Raw genomic sequence first — 23237 nt, 5'->3', positions numbered from 1 at the left:
GAACAAATTCAAAATCTGCATTCTGTTGTATTTCAAAATAATAATTTACCATGTGATCCTATAAATCATATCCTTTCCAAAAAAAAAATTGAGCTGAACTGATAGACAAGGTGTTCATTTAGGGTAGCTAACAGTACCATTCGATATACATTAGTGTCATTTGTCAGCAGATAAGTTTGTATATGTGCAACTGATAAAAGATTTTAATCTAGTAGTAACGCCAATTTTTTCTTGTTATTCAAACTATACTGTAACTGTTCTGTAAAATATGGTAGGTAAACATTCCAGATTTTTTTATTGAAAAATAATTATTTTGGACATATGGTTGGCGCAGAGGACCTGTGACGATGAAGTATCTTCTTTGGCTAGAAGTAAATCTACCTGATTCCCGTCATGTTGGGATAATGAGTGTTTAGATAAGTGTCTGTCTGGACTGAGAAGATAATATGTTCTGAGATGAGAAGTTTTGTGTATGATTAGATTACAAATGTTCTGAAAATAGCCGTAAACGTATCCCCTTCTTTCCAGTCTTCTTTTCAATCTGCTTTGGGTCAGGTTCTGATACTCTGTCACATTCTATGTGACATGAAAACGATGCATCTTCAACAATCATGATGGTAAATGTGAACAGAGGAACACTCCCCTAGGGGACATCTTACAGTTAATAAAAATAATTTAAAAAAAATGTCAGCCATATTTCTCTGAGGGCTACAGATAAATAATAACTTTTTTTTATTATTCTAAATGTCCATATGTGTCTGCACATCTTTCGAGGGGCCTGATGTTCTGCTGCAAATCTAGTCAGTAATGTTGGCAACATTAGGACTTTGAATGTTCTGTAATGTGTAGCTGTTATAATGGTAATGCTTTAAAAAAAAAAAAAAAAAAAAAGTATTTCTTAATGTTTGCATTATTGTTCTCAAGGAATACTTTAGAGTAACAAATGTAAAATAATTAATAAAAAATAAATGTAGTAGAAACTATGTAAATAGCACAACCCATTCAGCCTTACCAGGATGCCTTAAACCCTATCTCTGGAGACCAATTGTCTTTGCGAGCATGTAACCAAGTTTCCATGCTCTCTCAATCTTTTGTCTCTATGAGAATGACAGCATTTTCACTAATGTATAAACTATATTTTTCTTTCTTTTGTTTGATTTCTTAGAGTACTGAAAATAACAAGCTTCAGTGCATGTTCACATTGAAAGTAGTATGTTCATAAGTTCTTGAAGAATAGTCAAATTTTTTTCAGATCAGTTCGTAGTTCAAATGAGGCCAAGAGTCTGTCAAAAGAAGAGAAAATGTTTGAGAGTCAAATTCAGTTAAAAGAAAGCCGAACTATGGCTTGTAGTCAATTACGTGATTTAAAAAGTAGTAATTGTAGAATCATAGAATGTCTGGGGATGGAAGGGACCTAAAGGACCATCTAATTCCCCTGTAGTGGGTGGAGACATCACCCTCTGCACAAAGCTCTACCTAATGTGGCCTTGAACACATTCAGGGATGTGGCATCAACTTCTCTAGGCAACCTGTTTCAGTGCCTCACAACTCTGTGAGTAAATAATTTCCTCCTAACACCTAAGAATTTCTGCTCTTTTAGTTTAAGAACTGTTTTAGTTTAATTTTTATAATAGTACTGTAAGATCAATATCATACATTTAATAAAAAAAAAAAAAGTCTTATCTACATTTACTTGAAGCATTCTGTTTTATCTGAGATCTTCAGCTGCAATGCACTATAAGATCTCAAGAGGTTATCACTGTTTTTATTGCATAATTTTGGCAGTGTAAAGATACAGTGGTATACTATCAGCCAAAAGCTGTCTGCTATATGTGATAATGATTGAGATATAGCTCTTTCCTTTTGAACTCAGACCTGGACACGTGCTGCAGACTTTATTAATCCAAAAATGTTCTACCCAACAATTAAGCAAAGTGTTTTGAAAAAACACCACCTGGTGAAATGAACGTTAATAACATTTGTGGTAAAATAACTTAGTTGATATAAGAGAATTAAAATAAGTGCATATGCTTGGTTAAAACCTACCTTTTGGCCTCCCAATTTCTGTATGGATTTGAGAAGTTTACTTTCAGTAATTGTAATTTTAGTACAGACTATCTTACAGAAATGTTGCTCTCAAGAGTTGGGAATTACTGCAGGCCTCACCAGGTCTCATAATTGATTTTTCTATTATTGTCTTGTAAATAATGTCTTGTAACTTGTAACTACATTACAAGTAACTTACAGTAACTATTGCCTTGTAATATAACTTAAAGAAATTTCAGAAAATTATACTGTCAATCCCAGAAATTATAAATATTGACTCATATGTCTTAAAAGATGAGAAAAAATACATTATTAGATTTCAGACTACATAATTTTGAAATATGAATAGGCAAAAAGCATTATTTATTATTAATATTCTGAAAAGAATATTTTCTTCTGCATGCCAGGTCTTCAGAAACCACTCATAACCTAATTTTTACAAGATTCTAAGGACATATTTAACTTTAGCTATGTAAATACCAATAGATTTAACTATGTGCTTACTATTTGATTGAAACAGCAACTCAAAAAAAGCAAATTGTGTTGGCTAATTAGCATGGATTGTATAAGTTAGGGAGTTACTATGCTGGTTAACTAAAATAGTATTAATTGTTAAATATCCTTCTTTGCAAGTATCTTTCTTTGCATTTCAGAGTTGTTTAAATTAACAATTTGTGTTTACAAATTGTTAACTTCAAAATCCGTATAAAATAACTTTGGCATGCAATAACTCTAGGCAGGTTTTCGTTGCCCAGTTTAATTTTTTCTTTGTTTTCCAATTGAGTTGTTTAAACAAAAAGCATCAGTGGTATCAATAGGTTTTAGAATTGCTTATGAAAGCTCAGAGGAAAAGCATCTTAGACTATCATTTTATAGTTAGTTCACATATTCATGATTTATTCTTCTGTATACTGTTTATGTATTTTGTAATGATTTTTTTTTATCTAAAAGTGATAATCAGTTCAAAAGTCAGCAATAACTGGCAAATAAGCATTTACATTTCATTAGTATCCTGACATAAATATCTCTTAAGCTATTTAGTATTGCCAGTTTTAGCTATGATGGTATGGTTAGGTTGAGGTTGGATTTGACAGTCTTGAACACCTTTTCCAACCCACTCAATTCCATGATTCTATGATTATCCTCTAAAATTGCTTACTAATTGAAGGGATGGATAAATGGACAGGAGCTGTGTATTATGAGGTGCATGTGAAAGAAAAAAACTTAGTCTAAAAAACAAAATACTTGAGGAAATGAAAGAGGGAAAGGAGGAAAACAAAGTCTTAAGAGTTCTGTTTGATTTGGGTTCTGCTTTATTGCAGTCCAGTGATAATTGAGGAGAATTCAGAACTAGAGCAATCTATACCATGGATTTTTACAGTGGGTGCTTCACATATTTGTTAGAATTATCTGATGCTGTCTTTCTGTCACTTAGCTGTGAAATACTAGACTAGAATAATCTTGCATCTATTCCCCTGTAGCGAAGTCTGTGAACTTTTTTTAATTTAGCTCCTAAAACTTTTAATTTGCCTCCTGCTTTTCCTGTGTATCATTCTTCAATTTTGAAGTAAGAATTTACTTGATTTGATATCATAATTATAGTCAATGAATAGAATTTTTTCCTTATAACAAAGTTTTTGTTAGCAAAAAAAAAAGTTATACTTTGTCAACAAATCACCAGTATAAATGGTGGTTTATGTAACAGTGCTTATTCTTTAGTCTTTAAGAATCTATGAAGCATTGGCAAGTTGTCACCTTGATATTATGCTCTCTCTTTCTGAAAACGATGTCTTGTTTATGTACAAGTGACCTTCACGCATAACGTAGGAACCAGCATATCAGCTCAAATTACTGTATTGCTGAGGATTTTCTGCTACGTTCTGTACAGACAGAGATGGATATTTCAGAAAGTTTGGATGATGACCAATCTTTGATGTTTGTCTTGACATTTCAACAAATAGAAAAGTTTGTGAGGTATGAGTTTCAAATTTCACATATTGCAAATCTCCAAGTAATATTCATAATCCTGAAGCTACGCATTCTTTCAAAATCAATTTGGACTATATGCATATGACTTGTTAATTATACACATCAAGGATTTGTTAAAGATGTGGGAAAGAGCTTAGGCTTGAATCAAGCTAGAACTCTAAGTAGAGCCTTTAATGTAATACTAAACCTATTATTCACCATTTAAGCAATTTCCATATCAGATCATTTATATTTCAATTTACAACATTGTCTGTAACATCTTTCCAATTCTGTATCTCATTTCCTTTTTCCTGAAAAGAAACTAGCTGAAAGTATGGGGGAGAATCCTACACTTGTATGGTCATGACCGTACATTTCTAAGTCTGTGCTGCACTGAATGTATGTATTCTTCCAGAAGAAATTGAATGCAGATACTCTAACTTTGAAGATGTGATGTGTGCATTGTATTATTTACATTCCTATAAATTCTGTCTTTTCTGTATCTTCTGTGTTCTTGAAACTCTGAATAGCAGACTTTGAGGGTAGTAGCTCTATAAACATAAAAACAAACAAGATCTAATACCCCAAATTTGCATTCCAAATGTTTGTTTGGGTACTCATATCATTTACCTTTTACTAATAAATACTAAGTTATAAATAGTTTTTCCTGTTCTTAACTGCTTATTTAAATATAAAGGGCTCATGTTCGAAATGAGATTATTAGTAAATTATTATCAAAAATAGGTTTTGATACCAATAGGAAATCTAATCAGAATGACTGAAATTAGATATGTGCATTGTTTTATTTCTTCAGATACACTATAGCCTGTATCAGGGTATTCTCCTGGGTGATTAGAGTAGAGGAGTACACAAGTGCAGCATCCTAGTAATGTCCTAGGTTTCGCTGAGGACAGTGGGCTATACAACATTGAATTCTTCAGCTAAAAATTATATCGGTTTACTTGCTGTTAGATTTGTTGCTCTTGGATCCCAAGAGTCTTCTTTTAGGAGGGTGTGGTAGGTATCATTCTCCTGTGATTTAGTAAGGCAGCAGCACAACACTGTTTAGGTTGGAAGGTTGCCTGCTGCTGCTGCTATTTTGGCAAGCCAGCTCCTATCACTGAGGGTGTTTTACAGATTGTATAAGACAATTAGCTTACAGTGAGCAGACTAGAGCTTTTTATCTTAGTCCAAGTACTGTGAAAAAGGAGAACTTAATTTTCAGTACCCATTTTAATCATAGAACACTCTAAATTATAGATCCGTAACTATATGAGTAAGAGTGCAGAATGTTTTAATATACTCAGTAGTTGTGCTGGTTGATTGCTATTATTTACTGCATCATGCTACCTTTTATGAATCTGAAAAAAGCATATCTCTCTGCCTGTGAATTTAATCTGTTTCAGATGAACATTCCAGACAATGCAAAGATAGTAGCATAATAACTTGAGTTTTACAAAGGCTTCAACACTTATTTTTAGTAATTCACCTTATTGTAAAATCTATACTGCAGTTTTGTTGTTATTCATAATCCACAACTAGAAGAGATCTTATGTTTAGGATTTCACACACAGAGTTGCTTATGGTCTTTCTCAGGAGATTGTGTCACTTTTACAAATAAGTAGTTTCAGGATAAATCAATGAATAAAGCAAGAAAATCTGACTTCGTCATATGTCATTGGGGTGGTAAACGTTCTGTTGCATTTTGACTCTTGTCACTTTATATCACTTTTCTTGTGCAAGTGAGTCCTATTTTAAAATAGATCTGTCTTCTGCTTGCTTGTAACATAACTCTGTCAGTGGAAGATATGTATATCATTTTTCCTCCTGCTGAATTTCTTTCTACTGAAGTTCAAACATTTTTGTTGCCAGAAAACAGAGCTAATATTGTGACATTCAAAGAACAAAATAAATTGTAGTGATAGTTTCCAGTGGTTGTTTATGCTGATGATCTTTAGAGGAATTGTTTTACGCTTACAAAAGACTTTATTAGGATCACGTTCTGGTCATTTTTAGCCATTTCCTGTATCTTTAACTGAGAAGCTGTGAGGATATTTTAGTGTTTGGTGGAGAAATTATTTGCTATGCAACTCAGTCAGAATTGAATATTGCTTTTCACTTGGCAGTTTGCAAGCATGTAGAAAAAAAAATTTCTCCTGAAGGGCTGACAAGTTGACTTTAAAATGAGAGGTGAGAGATGCTTTCTATAAACAGATGGTGATTATGAACAGTGGGACAGTAGTGATGATAACACACCAACTGTTCAGTTCTGTAAGCTAAATATTTTCATCTTGTATTTAGACTTCTCAAAATATTTATCTTGGCTCTTTCATGTATTTATGTAATAATCTGGGGGAAATGCTTCCTTCTATTGTTGGAAAACCCACAGAAAACTCCCTACTGGAGAGGATTGACTGAGATTTTCCATCATAATCTATTCTGTGTCCTTTGTTCAAGAAAAGGTTTCAGTCCACTAGGGAAACTGTCTACTACACATGCATATGTCTTGGGATCGTTTGCAGGTACTGTAGTAGCTAGCTGGGGACAAATATTCTGGCTCTGTGCTCATGACTGAGTTTGTCACCAAACAGATGTACCCATTTTAATGCTTTTTAATCATCAACGAAGCACACTGATGTACTTCAAACATTACTCAGGCTTATTCCTGATACTCCTCATTCCTCAGAATAGAATATGTCTCCTGTTACAAGACCAGGTAAAAACACATATTCCAATTCATTCTCAAGCTGAACTTCTACCAGCTTAGATGTAGTTGAATTTTGCACTGCTACTGATAAGAAATTTTGAAAGTTTTATGATGCTATACTTCTGATAAGTTTAACAAAGTTATTTTCTGGTATTTTGAGTCACCATATTAACATACATTGCTCCAATTCACAGAACTACTGGGGTTGGAAGGGGCCTCTGGAGTTCGTCTATCCAAACTCCCTGACAAAGCATGTTTCCTACATGAAGATTGAACAAATATTTAGAGCCCACCTGAACATCTCCAGAGAAGGAGACTCCACAATCTCCATGGGCAACCTGTTGCAGTGCTCTGTCACCCTCACAGAATTTTTTTTTTCTCATGTTCAGATAAAACTTTCTGCATTAGTTTGTGCCTTTTGCCCTTCATCCTGTCACTGGGTGCCACCAAAAAGAGTCTGGCTCCACTCACTTGATGCTAGAAGGACCTAGATGTACTGGTGGACTATAGGTCGACTGTGAGCCAGCAGTGTGACTTTGTAACTGAGAAGACCTATGGTATCCCAGGGAACATTAAAAAAGAGTATGGTCAGCTGACTGAGGGAAGTTATCCTCTCCTTCTGCTCTGCACTAGTGAGGCTACATCTGGAGTACTGTATCCAGTTCCAGGTTCCTCATTTCATGAAAGACAAGGAACTTCAAGATAATGTTTCATTTCCCTTATCAATCTACAAGTACTTTCCAGAATAAAATAGCTTTCTTTAAAAGGGTGACAGAACATTAGAACAGGCTGTGCAGAGAGGTGATGGAATCTCTGGAGATATCCGTGTTTGGATGCTTTCCTGTAAAATCTACTGTGGGGAACATGCTTTGGCGGAGGAGTTGAACTTGATTACCAGAGGTCTGTACCTATGATCACCTATGATTATGTGATTCTGTGAAAAGTACATTTGATTGCACTACTCTGATTGTACTTCCAAAAAATTTATTTTGTCTGAATCCACAGTAAATCCACTGTGAGTTTTGCTTGAGAAAGGACTTTGAACTGAACTTGCTGAGATTAGTGAGAAGTTAAAAATAAATGGATTAAGAAGTGATAGTCTCTAGAAATGTCCTTGTAAGCAACAAAAAAAAAAAGATTATTTTTTGTTACAAATAAATATCAATGTGTGCTTAAGATGTAAATTTACAGGAATTCTTGCAATTGGCATTTCATGCTGAAGTTCTGTTAGGATTTTTGTTCTCAACTGTTTATAAATATGAATGTAGAGGGTGGTGTTTGTTTTTTTGTTTTTTTGTTTGTTCGTTTTGTTTTGTTTTTTAAGGAGATGAAGTCCAGATTTTGCTTTTTTGGGGCTAGATCTCCATTTGCAACATCAAAGGCAAATTTGGTGATATGTAAGGATTTAATGAAAGTAAGCAGTACTTTCATTGATTTATTGGAAGCATGGAAACTTTATTATCTTATACAGAAAGTGCTGTTATGTAAACCACTTACTACTATAGGCTGTCAAAATTTTTTTTCCTACATGTTTATTTGGTTTTACAAACGATTTCTGGTTTGTCTAAGATGCTCATTGTGTTTTTCTCTCATTTTCTCAGCTTGGAATTTCTTCTGATGTGGAACGTATGTTTGGAAGCTTGTTAAAGATGCTTTTGGCAGTTTTTAGAGCTTTCCTATCAGTCTGCTTAGATGGGGAGTATTTTTTACGCTAGTTTACTGTTCTCTTATCCACATTAGTCTGCTGAAATGTAACCTACTGTTCCCTGGAAATTCTCTACTGTTTCAAATCTTTTCAACTTCCTGATTCATTAGCCATTTTGGCTGCCTAAAAGTGATATTGGATTCTTTAGACTAAATTCTTGAGGATATTTTTACTTTCTGTGAGTGACCATCTTCAACTCTTGATATTTTAGAGGAAAACCTGCTCCTGAAAGTTTCTGCATACTTGAATTGAGATTTATTTGCTTTATCTGTTGACTTTCAATTTGGCAAATACATCTGTGAAATGTCTTCCATATTCTCATAATTAAGAACATCAAACTCAAGAAACTACAGTGTTTTCTTAATGGAGCCACTACATGCACATTGCCTATGCATGTGGGTAATAGAAAAGACTAGAAGTTTTTCCTTTTGGCTTAACCTTCAGATATTTCTATGCAGATGCATAGTGGTCTACTGACCTATACTGAAAATAGTCTTCAGTCATTCCCCGGGTCAGGTAGGAGCCGATCTAACTCTACTGTAAAGCAAATCTGAAAGTTGTATTGCTTACATAATAGAAAGTTATAGACAGAGCTAAAATGATTCTTTGAGAACCTGTATGAAAGCAAGTATAAGTGATTATGGTCACTCTGTAACTGAAGTATTATAACTAAATCTTATGTTTACCAGTTATCTCAGTTCTTCAAACCATGTATCTGACTGAATACCGAAGGATGGTACCTAACATAACAAAGCTCTAAGACGTCTACTTTTAAAATCATGCTACAGTGCTTATGATTTATTTTCTCTCCCAAACTAGTTTTCCTTGTAAAAATGACTTGGAGTGGTGAATCATTTGCTAACTGTTAAGCAAGGCATTTGTTAAGAGAGTTTGTTTTTTCCCTAATGATACTATGTATTATACTATGTAAATATTTATGTAATGTGGGCACCTTATCTGATTTCCAGTCTTATACCAGACCTGTATTCAAATTAAGATAAATTTCATTTTTTACTGTATATTCTAATGTCCAACTGTAATGTCAATTTTCTGTTGTAAGTTTCAGAATTGCTTTTGTATTTGGTATGTAATTTCAAGGCTTGTTGACTTGGTTATCTCCTGACCATTGGGCTACTGCTGCCTCGATGCTGCTGAACTTGATTACTATTGCAGTCTTAATGGTTTTAGTGTTTATTGTCATTCTGTAATTCCTCCAGAGAGTGGACAGCTCAAAAACTATTCTTTAGAAGTATTTAAAAGTTTCAACTCTAAGCAAAATTAACATAGGAAAGACATCTATAAACCTGATGCTGTCTGTACCATGTTTTATGCCTTCTATGCTTCATTTTCTTATACCTGTTTCATTGTAACTCCCATTTCTGCTTACATTTTAGACTTTCTGGTACCTTGAGTTAAAAGTTTTTAAGAATGTAAGTTTAGCCTACTGGAACTAAAAACAAACTTTTATAAAAATCTGAATTGAGAGGTTAACTTATTTTTGTATTTATAATATATATTTGAATGCATTTTAGGAAGAAATGGATCTCTTTTGTTTATTCTTCAATAGGAACCAAACCAGTTTTTGCATTTGTCTCAGTATAGAGAGTAGAAATGTACAGCCTGGTTTACCACAGCGGTAGTTTGAAATTATGTCTATAGCTTTAATAATTTTCTCTATAGAAGGGACAGCTGACATCTTGGCATCTTTTACAGTAAATTTGTGGATGTAATTTATGCTTTTCTTAAATACAGATTTGTAAGATTTTTCATTGAAAATCTGGAGCATTTTTATGTTTTTTTCTTACCAGGTTGTATAACCTTATTGTATTTCTTCTATGTTAGAATTTCCAAACCTTCTTTTGTTATTGAAAAAACTATATAGAAAAAGCTTAGAGAATTTTTTTTGTCTGAAGTCCTTGTCATTTCCAACTTCTAAATTGCTGAAAGCACTTGTTTGTGCTGTGAAACTTTGTATTCCTCAAAGAAAGAAAGTATCATAGCAGTAGTTTAAATTACAACCCGGACATGCATATTTAAAGAACGCCTTCCTGTGCCACTACCAAAACTAATAGGAGTACCTTTTCCTAAGCATAAAAGTGCTGGAAATACATACCACAGTTGCAGTGTCAGATTCTCCACAGGAAGTTACAAAAACCCACACAACTGTTGTGCGATGACTTCTGGGTCCATCTGTTTTCATGCTGGAATCTAATATCTGGTGTTTAATCAAAGTGCTAAAATGCAAGATAAAATATTCCTTCCAGTTTTTAGTTGCAATTATACTAACAATACTTCTATGTATGTAACATTACCATTTTCCTTCTCAAGAACCAGGTACATATTTAAAATTGTAACTCCTTTCTTATTTAAAGCTGAACATTTTACATACTTGTTTTCTGGGCAGTCGTGTTCTACCAGGTCAGGGCCTTATCAGCAAAACATCCACTTAGCTTCAAAAGGATATCACAAGATACCTTTAATTCCTTCTACTGTAGGGGCCTAGAGTTTGGGGCATATTCTACAAAGCTGAAACTGTTAAATGGAAACAGGGTGAGCACGTAGAACAGGTCAAAGACAGCTACAAGGTTCATTGCATCCTTGTATGGCCAAACAGGATTGATTTATTAGCCGGGATTCCCTAAAGCACTAGCTGAGATTTAAATTCTTATGATAATATCTAAAGTAGTGGAAAGGGTTTCAAAGAAAGAAGGAGAAAATCTTAAAAGAGGTAAAAAGAGGATTGAAGGTCTGGAGTGTATAGGACTTGGTTTAGATAACTTGGGTTGGAAAGGACAAGGATGTGTGATGTAAGATGTGTTCCCAGTGAATCTGAGAATGAAACAAGGAGCAAGAGAGACTGTATTCCTAGAAAGGAAGGAAGCAAGACTTACTATGGAACAAAGTGTGAAATGATTTAATGGAAAATGACCATCAAGAGATGGTAATGTGTTTTGAAATGACACAAAATTAAATTAAAAAAGTAGTTGAAGTGACCTTTTCCCTTCCTTAATTTAACTATTAACTACCAAGTGGGAACCTAAAGGTCAAACAAAAGCTCTGACACACTTTAGATTTTATGGAACTTTTTTAAGTTAAGGGAGCTGGAGAGAGAAGAGATGCAATTTAAACTCCTGTGTATCTAATTGTAGCCTCTTCAGGAAATTTTTAGTGAGAGGTTGTATAAGAAGGGTGTCCAAACCTTTTGCTGCATTGAGTGAATAGAAATTGTTTCGGATCACATGTATGATATAATTAATGTACATAAGTAATAAAGCTTTTTTGTATATATGTTTTTATACATATAAAAAAAGGACAGAAAATAAATAAAACTATCAGGTTGGACTTGTAAGGCCTGGTTAACAAAATCCAACAATCAAACCATTCCTATCATCATCCTTTTTCATCTGCTGGTAATGGTAATGACATCAATGCTAAATAAAACAATGACTGTGTTAGCCATGTTACAATCAGTGAGCTCTCTGCAGACTTCACATCAGTTATTCTTTGCGCTGCATTCACATGTCAGGCAGTAGAGACAGCAAAAGGGGAAATAGCAAAATACCAAAATGGAGTTATCTCTGATAGCAGATCATTGATGCAATAGTTTGTTTGTTGCTTGGAACCTGTTTGATGTTGTTTTTCCTGACATATATGTAAAATTGAATTTATTACTACTGGACTGTAATACTTTGAGAACTCAGATATACAACACTGGCATACCATTCTGGGGCTAAATTGAGTTTTTGTGTGGCTGAATGGAATGCCCATCTTGGTTGGATTGAAAAATGTCATAAGGCTTTTTTTTACCTAAACATTTCTGCCAAATGCGTACAGGAAGTGGCTTTGGCAGTTGTATCCAAACAAGTAACTTCATTTCCTGGAATCTGCATTTTTGCAAAATGCAGGCTTGAAAAAAGAAAGTGAAAAGAGGGATGTTAAAGGACAGATGAAAGATCACTAAAAGTTTCAGAAAATTGGATTGCCCAGATTATTAAACTCATTTTTTTATGTACAGTCAGAAAACCATCATGTAACTTAATATTTTCAAATTACTAACTTCTTCATGTAATAATACTATAAAAAAAAGTCTGACTATAACTGCATTTAGTGCTTATTGGTAAGGCAGTTGTAAAGCAGGCACAGTGTAAGTATATGCTGTATGACCACACAGGTTATAGGTGCATATTTCCTACTGGAGGTTTAGTGAAACTTACATTTATTACTGTGAAAACCAGAAAAATTGAAAGAGGAGAAATGTTGTCATATTATTTTCAGTCTAAAAGGAGATTTGAATTGACGTAACATAATAAAATACTAAAAATATCGATTTTATCTGTCTAGTCAGGTAGTATTTATTTCTTATTCTGTAGTAAATTCATTTTTTTTCTAGTCTACCTTGCTGATTTTGAATATGTTATTTCCTTCTCTTTTCTCCTGCTGTCTCCAAGCTAATACCCTGAGTATTTCAATAACAATTACTTCAATCTTTCTTATAGTGCTGGATGACTACTTATAATATAAGCACACTCTTCATATTCTTGTGCTCATACTCTTAAGGTCAAATCATAGATTATTTTTTCAGCTGTTTGAAAAGCAGTAGATCAATAGTTGACTTGTGTTAAATGATTTTTTAAATCATTTTATCAAACTAGGGACTATTTCAGAAATAACTGTATGTTAAAATATGCAATAGTAATGAGTCACATTGTAATGAGTCAGATAGGAAACTTGAAATATTACCATTTTCTTAGAAATAATATTGAAAAATCCTAAGTTTAGAGAGGAAAGTAAACATTTGTGATTCGGAAGAAATTTTAATGTCAGAGAAAGATACAAAATATACAAGTTGTGGAGAATTACTGATATACCTTCTAATTTATTCAGTTGGGTATTAGTAGACTGTATCTGAAACAACTTAGTAAAACTGTTGATTACATGTAATGTTTTAAACTCTTTAAAAATCACTTCTAATGAGTGCAGGCACAATGGAAAAAAACTTCTGAACTGGTTCAATGCAATAATTTAAAAAAGCAAGGAAAGTCACAGCATACACCTTTCTTAGTGTGCATACGTATTACATCATAAATGATGAGGACTGTAACTTTGACTGGACGGAGATTTTCCTTCCTGTTCTCTTTTTTCATATTTCTTTCAATATTATATTCTTAAGGCAACCACCTGCTGTTTTAGTTCTCCTATCATTTTACAGTGTTCATTTTTTCTGTAAGTACTCTATTGTCACTTTAAAACTTCTAACAGCTGTCTTCCTTACAGTTGGTTTCACTGAGTACTTGCACCACTCCTTGTGTTTCTAAATAAATTGCACTTTTTACTAAGAATATTTCCTAAATAATGTATAGTCTTCTGTTAATAATTAGCTTACTATGTTTCTGATTTCTTACTGAATATATGTGATAAATATATTGTCTGAGTAAGTTTTTTAGCTGACTAGAAACTTTCTTTTTGTTTATCATGGTTTTTCATTGTGTTCACTATTGTTTGCATGTTTCTGCTGAGATAGTATCTAAATTATTAATTAAAAAAACAGCTTTCCATTACATTATGGAAGCAATACGTTGCATTGAATATGTTCCCTGGGATGCAGACTGGGATACAGGGCATCTGTTTTTTATTTTAGTCTTATTTTTTAGTAAGATTGTGAACTTGTGCAAGTGATCTCACCTCTCTGAACCAGTTTCCTCAATTGTAAAATAAATTTGAGCAGCTTATCTTTCAAGATTGCTTTGAAATGTCATGTTCAAAGGCTATCTGTAAGTGCAAAGTCTTGTTTTTCTGACATCAAGGAGAAGATTGAATGATTTGTGAAAGTAAGAGTGAATTAAAAGCAGAGACCGATACAAAGCTTTGGAAGCCTTTATTCTGTAACACATTTGTTCTTGAAATTACTTCTATTTATTGGTAGTTAATTTGTTTGGGTAGTTTTGTGAAAAATCTAGATTATGTTGGCTGCTTAAACTTCTACACAATCACAGGTGAGGAGTTCTTGGTACAGTATGTCTGTTATGTATTGTAACTTCCAAGAGTAATCTACATGAAGTGTATTTCATACACTGATATTGCTACTTGCTGAGTAAAAGAAGAGTTAGGTACTCATCATGGACTGAGAAACTTCCTCTTAGTAGAATGATTATATTTTTCTTCTATGTATGTCAGCTTTAGCTCTGGAAATAAACTTTTCTAAATATTTGAGAAATTTTCTTTAATTTTTCAGTGTACAGAAAGAAGTAGACAACAGTTATAAATGCTATTCAGAAATAGGTGAATGTTAAAGTTTTTTATTAGATGTGTTAGGACTAGTTTACTTAGGGGAATACTGAAAGAAAAACTTAGGCAAGTTTATTTCATTAACTGAAGCCTATTATGAGTGTCCTCTTGGCTCTAAGGTACATTACATTTAATATTGAATTAAACTTGTGACGTGGAATTTCCATAATATGTTGTCTCGTTTTGATCTCAAGGAAAATAAGTTTAAAGCTGCTGAAAAACATAATGTTCTTGGCATTCAGAAAAAAATTAGGAAACTTTCTAATGATAGATTTGCAGAACATAGATTTGCAAGCAGCAAAAACATTCTTAATTCTGTCTTGACTTAAGTAGATTTGAGCTACAGAGTGTAGCAGTGTGAAAGTTTTCTTTTGATCCTTCATTCTATGTTCATCGTATAGTTCAAGAGGTTAGAAATGTTAATTAAAAAGGAATTGGGAGATGGGAATTGCATTCATGCAATATGTTATTTTACTCAAATATTTTGAATAATTTTTCTGAAATGAAGTCCCCTAATAAAGCTATTGACACTACATAAATTTTTGGAAAACCTGTGTACTATTTTGAGTCAGAGAGAGACAATAGGTGTGTCCTGTCAATGTGAGCAGTTAGCTTTGTCATTGGTATCGCTGGACAAGAATGCCATCGATTTTGATTAAGCTAGCTTTTAGAAACACAGAAATTAAATACGAGTAGAAGCATGAGAACACAGAAGATTACTTGACTTTTCGTCTCAGTTTGTTAAAAAACGTAAGGATAATTATCTTTCTACTTTTTTCTCTTTGTATGCTGTGGAGACTAGTAAGAATAACTGCAGCTAAAAATGAGTAGAATCTGCAGAGCACTTTTTTTAGTGATGGCATGAAATGCACTTGAAATTATAGTGCCATTGTATATATATTTTTACATGAGAAAATTACTTTTTAAATAATGAAGGCTACCTAGTAATATTGAAAGAATGTTGTTTTTCTTAAGTGTTCAGTTTGAGGAGAAAGGCAAGTGCATCTGCATTCTTACCTATATGTGTATGTACATATGACGTCAGCTATCTCTCTGAAAAGTATTCCTATTAGTGTACCTGAGGATGAAGAAAGTGCCAGTGCAATATCATTTGTAGGTTAAGGAATGTAGCTTTGAAAATCACTTTTGAACTGTGTAATTAAATAGCATAAATTAAATAGCATAGATATCCATCTAATAAGTGATCTGTAACCACTACAGTTTTTCATGGTCTTGTGGAATGTAAAACATTAAATACTTTTTATACAGCAGTCATACATTAATAGGGCAAAAACTGAAATGGACAAGAAATTGCTAACAATGCACTAATAGGTTTCTGGAAAACAAATGTGAATTATTTTAAACAAATAGATGTTGCTAAATCATAGGCTGTATTTTACCACACTGCAGTATCAAATTGTTGCCGACTTATATTTCATCAGGAAAGGTTGCTGAACATAAAGAGGAGGAACCATTATTTTGCTGAATATGAATATTTACTGTTATGACAGCAGGACTTACTGTTAGTAGGGTAGACTACAGCAACCCATAAGTACAGGTTAGAAAGCACTTCCTGCCTTTGGGGTCAATTTATGATGGAAACTTCATTAAAAGTTGAATTAATTGCATCATGGTGAGGTTTCAGGAATAGTGGTCATACTGGTTGAGAAATTTAGCTTTCGTGTGTTATATTACATCTTCATTTTAAGCCTTAGAGAGTTATAAACATTACTTTTACTTATCAGATGTGTTGTTAAAATCCTGTTGGTTGTTTTTTTAAGAATGTTTTTGAATTTTCCGTGATAAGTGCCTTGTGCCCAAGGGTATTTACTTGAATTCCAGAAATATTTGTATAATGTACATGAAATTACTCAAGTGTTTTTTTCCAGACAATCTAGAGACACTATAATGCTACCACATACTATTTTTTAGTCTAGAGTTAAGGAAGTTCTATGCTCATAGTTTACGCATGGCTTGAATTCACAGAAGTTTAAAGAGGCATTTAGGTGATATGTAGGATTGGATGGTAACCCAGTTGATTCTGGTAATACCTTAGTGCAACTTCCTTCCGTCCTTCACTCAAACACATAAGTGTTTAGTTTCTTGTATTTTAATGAACTCAGTTTTTTTAACTACCCTGAAGCAGGAAGTTGCATGTGTTGAGTATTCTCTGCATTGTGTATTATACTAAGAAAATATTACATCTGCACAGTTAGGTTTCTGCAGTAGTGCTTTGGCTTTAGAATGATTCTTTTTAATCTCTGCTTTGATATTGCCAGGGCAGAGATGCTGTCATACCAAGCAGAGGTACCTAAAGAGAGATACTGGTGCATGCTGCCATACAATAGCATCTTTGTTGTCAGGTTAGGAGGTTAGAAGTACATTAATGGTTACCCTGTAAAAATAGTTATCTGTTCATTTATATAACCAGAAGAAAAAAAAAAAAATGCTTTTCTAAAGCCTAAAATATTGTAGAATTTTTTTTTTTAAAAAAAACACCTATCACCCTGTAAAATAGAAGAATTATTTATCAACTAGTAAAACATTGTAAAACATATAAAAACTGAGTGCAACAAACTATCATCTTTCCTGTGTATACAAATTCCAGCCTGTACTTTATCCTTTTCCAAAACCCACCACCTTGTTCAGAAAGCAGCTAACTCTGGTAATGCTAACAATGGGTAAAGGGAAACTTCAAACTCTATTGTGCTTAAAACAATCCTTGTATCAGATCCTTTGCATTTGTGCAACTCTGCTGCTGACTTTAGAATTCCAATACTTGGTGGACTGTCCTCATTTTTGTAAGGCATTTATTTTATGAAAGTGCTTTGGACAATATTTCAGTCTGATATATTTTTCTTTGTTGTTGCCAATTACTGTGTTTGTGACAAAAACATATTTTCCATTCAGTGTATATGATTCTTTCTCTGTACCTATTGACATATTAGCAGAATCTGACTGTATTTTGTATTAAAATAGAAAGATGTATATAAAATTTTTGAGTTGCCTGTGAACTTTTATGTAAAGAATGCCACAATTCTGTCTTAGAATTTCTTGAGTCAGAGCCATATTGGAAGAATGGCAAAAGAAACATACAGCTGGAGTTTATTTCTCTTGCATGTAGTCCAATTTATGTCCAACATATGGCTCCTACTCACAGCCTTCCTTGAAGTTTAAGACACATCCCTATTTCCATGTCAAGTTACTATCCCTGACTGTTGATACTTGCCAGACCTACTGCTTCTCCTCTGTTCACCTCTCTGGGTTTTACTAGATTCACAAAAATTGGCTATCTAAAGTGAATTTTGACTAAGAACAGTTAGCACATGTATTAACAATTCTGCTAGCCAGTGTGGCAAAGAACTGGGGATAAGTGGCTGGAAAGTTTTCTCTGAACCTTTTCTTCTGTGAAACTATGACAGCAAAATTCTTCAGTAAGTATGTGATATACATCTATGGTTGAAATTCTCATGTGGAAAGGACATTCTTATACGTTAAAAATTTTGTCTTGTCAAAACCAGTAATGTACTCTTCATTTACTGGAATAGTTTTCTATATAGCCTATAGTCTCAGTTGTAAGATTGGCAGAACTGTGATTTTTAAACAGATGTCCACCTGTTTTATGTCCCATTATTGTAAAAGTTTGATGCCTGACAACATATAGTAGTCTCAAAGTCTGAAACTAAAGGACTTTTATGTTACATTTTTATTTTGTAGGGAGTTACTTCAATTTTTTTTTTTTTTTTTTTGGCAGAACACATATAAATGTGAAAGTGAGAGGTTCCTTATTGGTGTGTTATCCAGTGGACCTTACTTTTTCTATCCCACCATAGCTGCTTTGTCTTTGGCATAATTTATATTGTAGAGCCATGTTCATTATTTACTACTGGTATACTTCAGATAGCAGGAGTAACAAAGACTAAACCAAACCGAAGAAGAAAATTGTTCATGAGGTTGTTGTAATTCCAAAAATTAATATATACTGGGAATTCTATGCCAGTTTTCAACAAAGAAGATGTAAGTAAAGGTAAAGTAAGGGTATTTAATTGTAATTGAAATGAAGCGATGGAAATTGTCTTCATTGGGAAAATAACATTTAGACCATCTACTCTGAAAGGCAATGTCCAGATGTAACACTGAAAGAGCATAGCACGTAGCTCTCGAGTGGATGTGTATGATGACAGTATGTGACCAATGAATACAGTGTGCGTAGTACCCTCATTCAAAAAGTGAAGTTGGACAGCAATATCTTTAGTTAATATTCCACTCTTGAACTATGTTGACTCCTAAACAATGGTTTTGGGACAGAATGCAAAGGAAAGCATGATCGAGCAGTAAGATATTTTATAAATTCTTCTCAAAGATAGAGTGTAGCTAACTAACCTAAATGCTTGCTCAAGAGTTATGCAGCAGACTAGATCTGTATAGATTTAAGCCAAATACTTGATACTGCTGCATGATGTACTTTAAGCGTGATTGTGCTCATGGTATTAAAACAGTTTTTAATCAGATGAAGAAAAGAGGATATCACATTCCGTTGTGGGTGGGGAAAGCTTTTTCTTCAGAATTGGTCTGAAGAATGGTCATGTTTTCTGTTGTAAACACTGAGCTCAAGAATAAGGTGTTTACTTATTAAATTTGTAAGTGTTTTAATATTGGAGATTTTGTTACTAAAGGCAAAAAGAGACTTTTTAAGAAAGTGGAAATATTTTAAAACAAAGATAAATCTTTGCCTCTTTAAATGAAAGTTATATGGAAATATGAATTATGAAAACATTTGGAGTAAATACCAAACAGAGATTATATTTGGTACTTAATAGTTATAAAATCAAATCAATGTGATGTGCAAATGAATATTCTGAAAAAAGTTAGGATTGTAACCATCAAAGGTGAGAAATTTGGAAGCAACATTGTAAGCAGTATAGTGGAATTGAGACATGAATATCTTGTATTATAAGACTGTCAAAACAATCACATGATAGGAATAAAAATGATCTCGCAGTTATAAGTAATCCTGTGGATATCAGTGTTTTAGGTAGCAATTTGTAGACTTTGAGATGATGTTGAAAGTTGCAATTAGTTTTTCTTAACTAAGATTTTTGCATTGATCTTTGCCTGCTTAGTTTCTTGGAAAGCTTGGCAAAGTATACTATTTCTTTTGGTATTTTATGGGGAGCAAATAATTTGCCTTTCTAGTGTACCTAACTCAAACATATGGACATTAAAAAAAAAAAAAAAAAGAAAAGAAAAGAAAAAAAAGTTGGGGAATCTCGAGGATCAAGACATTTCTGAATGTTTCCCTTCTGAGAAATAACTGCGTGGTTTTCACCTAATAGATCCTCCTATTTATGAGGACTTAAGACCTTGTCTTCTCTTTTTTCTGGTCATACGTTGTAACTTCAAGAATTTCATCTTGTTAACTAAAAATTAGAAGTACTTGATAAAATATTTGGGGGTGTTTGTTTCAGGTGTATATATCTACTATCTAGCATGTTTTATGGCTGCAGACAGGTCTTAATGACAAAGACCATAGAATCACAGAATGGATTCTATGGAAGGGACTTTCAGATGTAATCTTGCCTAACCCCACTGCTCAAGCAAATCCACCTAGAGCAGGCTGCCCAGGACCATATCCAAGTAGCTTTTGAATATCTCCAAGGAGAGATTCCACAACCTCTCCAGGCAACCTGTGCCAGTGCTCAGTCACTCATGTACTAAAAATGTGTTTCTTGATGTTCAGAGGGAACTTGTGTTCATGTTTGTGATCATTGCCTTTTGACCTGGCACTGGATAACTGTGAAGGAAGTGTAGTTCCACCTTCATTACCTCCTCACTTAAGATTTTTATGTACACTGATAAGGTCCCTGAGCCTTCTCTCTTCTAAGCTAAACAATTCCAGCTTTCTTAATGTTTCTACACAGGAGAAATTCTCAAATCACTTCATTATCTTTGTGGACCTTCATTGGACTCTCTCCAGTTTGTCCAGGCCTCTGGTATATGGGAGAATTGGACACAGTACTCAAGAGCAAAGTAAGATTAGCACTTACATGTTTATTATTCAGTTCACTTAAGATCAACGGGAATATCCAGTGCCACTGGAGATATCCAATTGTTTCACTATTGAGAGTTAAAAGAATTTTAATTAAAAACAAAGGGTAGATACTTCATTCTTTGCTTTTTCCTACAAAAGTGAAAATGTTGAGGATGGAAATAATTTATTATTCTTTTTTACAGTTTTCAGTTGGAAAGGATTTGATGTTAGGTACACTTTGATATCCTAAAAATGTGATGAGCTGTTTGCTTTTTATCACATGGATTGTTTCTACTTAAAAATCCTTTCTATTTTGATTAATTTAGTATTTCTATGGAATCCAGATTTCTCTTATTGCAAAGAGTGATTGCTAATGGCTGTAACTCAAAACCATGTGAACTTAACTGAACTTTCTAAGGCATCTAAAGAATGTTCAAGTTAAAATTAATCTTTCTGCTGAAGGAATCTGTTCCTGAAAGCTTTATTTTTAGGCTATTAAAAGTAAATAGGTATAACATTGCATAATTTTGTTCTTAAAATTTTAATATGTGTGCTATTTATCATTATTGTCAGCAAAAATCCAGAGCTATTTGCCGTGCTTTATCCTATTATTTAATGAGTAGTATGATTTCGGCTAAACTATTTAAAAATGATTAATGGCATTCATCAGAATGCTCTATTAAAAATGAAAATTATAGTTTTGCTTAAACCTCCTTGAACTTCTGGATTGTTAACATTGATTCACATAGTAAGTGAATTACTTTTGGTAAGACTAGATTACGGAAAGATGTATGTAACATGCATAATTTTTATTTCTTATATTTTCCCCTCCTTGTACAAAGACTTAGTGTTTCCTTTAAAATAGGCATTTTTTCCTTCAAAGTAGGATGGATCCATACAAAAATGTTGCTTTTTTTTTTTTAAAAAAAAAGAATTTTAAAGCTTTGAACAACTGAGGGAAGTCCAAAGAATGCTTAGCCATTTTGTTTATATGTGTAATTCCTGGGTCCAAAATAACCACCTCAATTTCATAACCATTGAATTGATCCCCATTTCATAACCATTACAGATAAAAGTGGAGACATATAGACTTCTATAATATAGGTATACAAACTACTGGTACTAACCACAACCAAATGCTCTACCAACTAGAGACAAATCCAGATACAGACTCACTAAAAGGAATCCCTTTTGTAACTCACGAGGTACAAAGTGCTTATTTCTGAAGAGAATTCGACACGTTACTGTCAAGTTTGGTGTTAAAGAATATGTGAACGACTAAGGAAAATTACTCAGGTGACATCTAAATTTTTTGCTACACATGCAAAGGACTCACTTCTTGACTACACTACAACCTTCCTCACTATCTGCTTGTCCAACAGAATATGTCACATGCCTAGAAGCCTTCAGTTTTGAGTAGACTAGTTAAACCTTCTGAAGGATCAATTCTGAGCCCATATTTAGAGTACAGCTAATATCTACTGGCTGCACTGACCACTGTTATTTAACACATGAGCAATGGCATTAGAAAGAAGAGATGCTGTCTGTAATGTAATGGTTACAGCAAGGAGGAAAATGTTTCCTCAGGAACTGAGTGTTTGAAATATAGCGTGGTAGTTGCAGGGAATTGTATACTTAATTTTTGGATTTAGGCATAAAAGAAACTATCAAGTTCGTTCTCAGAGGCTCCAATAAAGCTTCAGCAAAAGAAGAATCAAAGTTAATTCTGCTACAAAGAAGTTTCACTCGTATCTTAATTTCTAATTTTCAGCTGCCAGAAAAAATAAGAAATGAGATTGGTAAAGCTTATTCATCTTTGACATAAGTCAATAAACCAAATTTAAAATTCGTTACCTAGAATGTTGAGAATGGTAAAAAGACATACAATACTCTCTGTCATGGTTACTTCTCTTAACTCTCCTGTGCACCATTTTTTTTTGCACTAAAATGTTCCTGCTGAGATGAACAGACAAATAGACTAACAAAAAACACTTGTTATGAAGCAGTTACTCCAATCCTTCAGTTAATAATCTGAAATCTTAAAATAACTCCAGATTGGTAGGAATTGAGAGCACACCAAATGCAGACAATTTTTTCTTGTCTGCCACAGATATAGAAGCACACAGACTTTAGAAAACCTCACTATCCTAACAAAGAATAAAACTAAAATGTAATATGGAATTAGAAGTGCAGTATATTTCCAAAACCAGATTGATGGAAAACAAGTCGTCATTCCTCTGTTGAACTGTTCTGAAAATGAAGCACTCCTTTTTTGTGGTTTATGGTGTTACCGGCAAGACTGGTGGCACAGCTGGTTCTTGAGGCACCAAAAATACAGTTTGTGCCTACAAGTTTGTGCCTAACAAAAAACTTTACTTGCATTTAGTCCAAGCTGTCATGATTCCATTGATGTAGGTTGTCATTTGGTGGAACTCTTAAAATATTCTTCTCCCACAGTTCAGTCATTTTTCTAAAATTATGAAAGATACATTGAA

General features: G+C 33.5%; 1 protein-coding gene across 1 annotated transcript in view; it reads left to right on the top strand.

Moving 5' to 3' along the window:
* KIF6 (kinesin family member 6) overlaps nucleotides 1–23237 on the top strand; it is a 138051-nt gene that overhangs the window by 50886 nt on the left and 63928 nt on the right. The gene's annotated exons all lie outside the window — the stretch shown is intronic.

The sequence above is a fragment of the Tympanuchus pallidicinctus genome, unplaced genomic scaffold (assembly GCF_026119805.1).
Source record: "Tympanuchus pallidicinctus isolate F22 unplaced genomic scaffold, pur_lepc_1.0 scaffold1, whole genome shotgun sequence".
NCBI lineage: Eukaryota > Metazoa > Chordata > Aves > Galliformes > Phasianidae > Tympanuchus > Tympanuchus pallidicinctus.
This window is presented reverse-complemented; position numbering and strand designations above follow the sequence as displayed.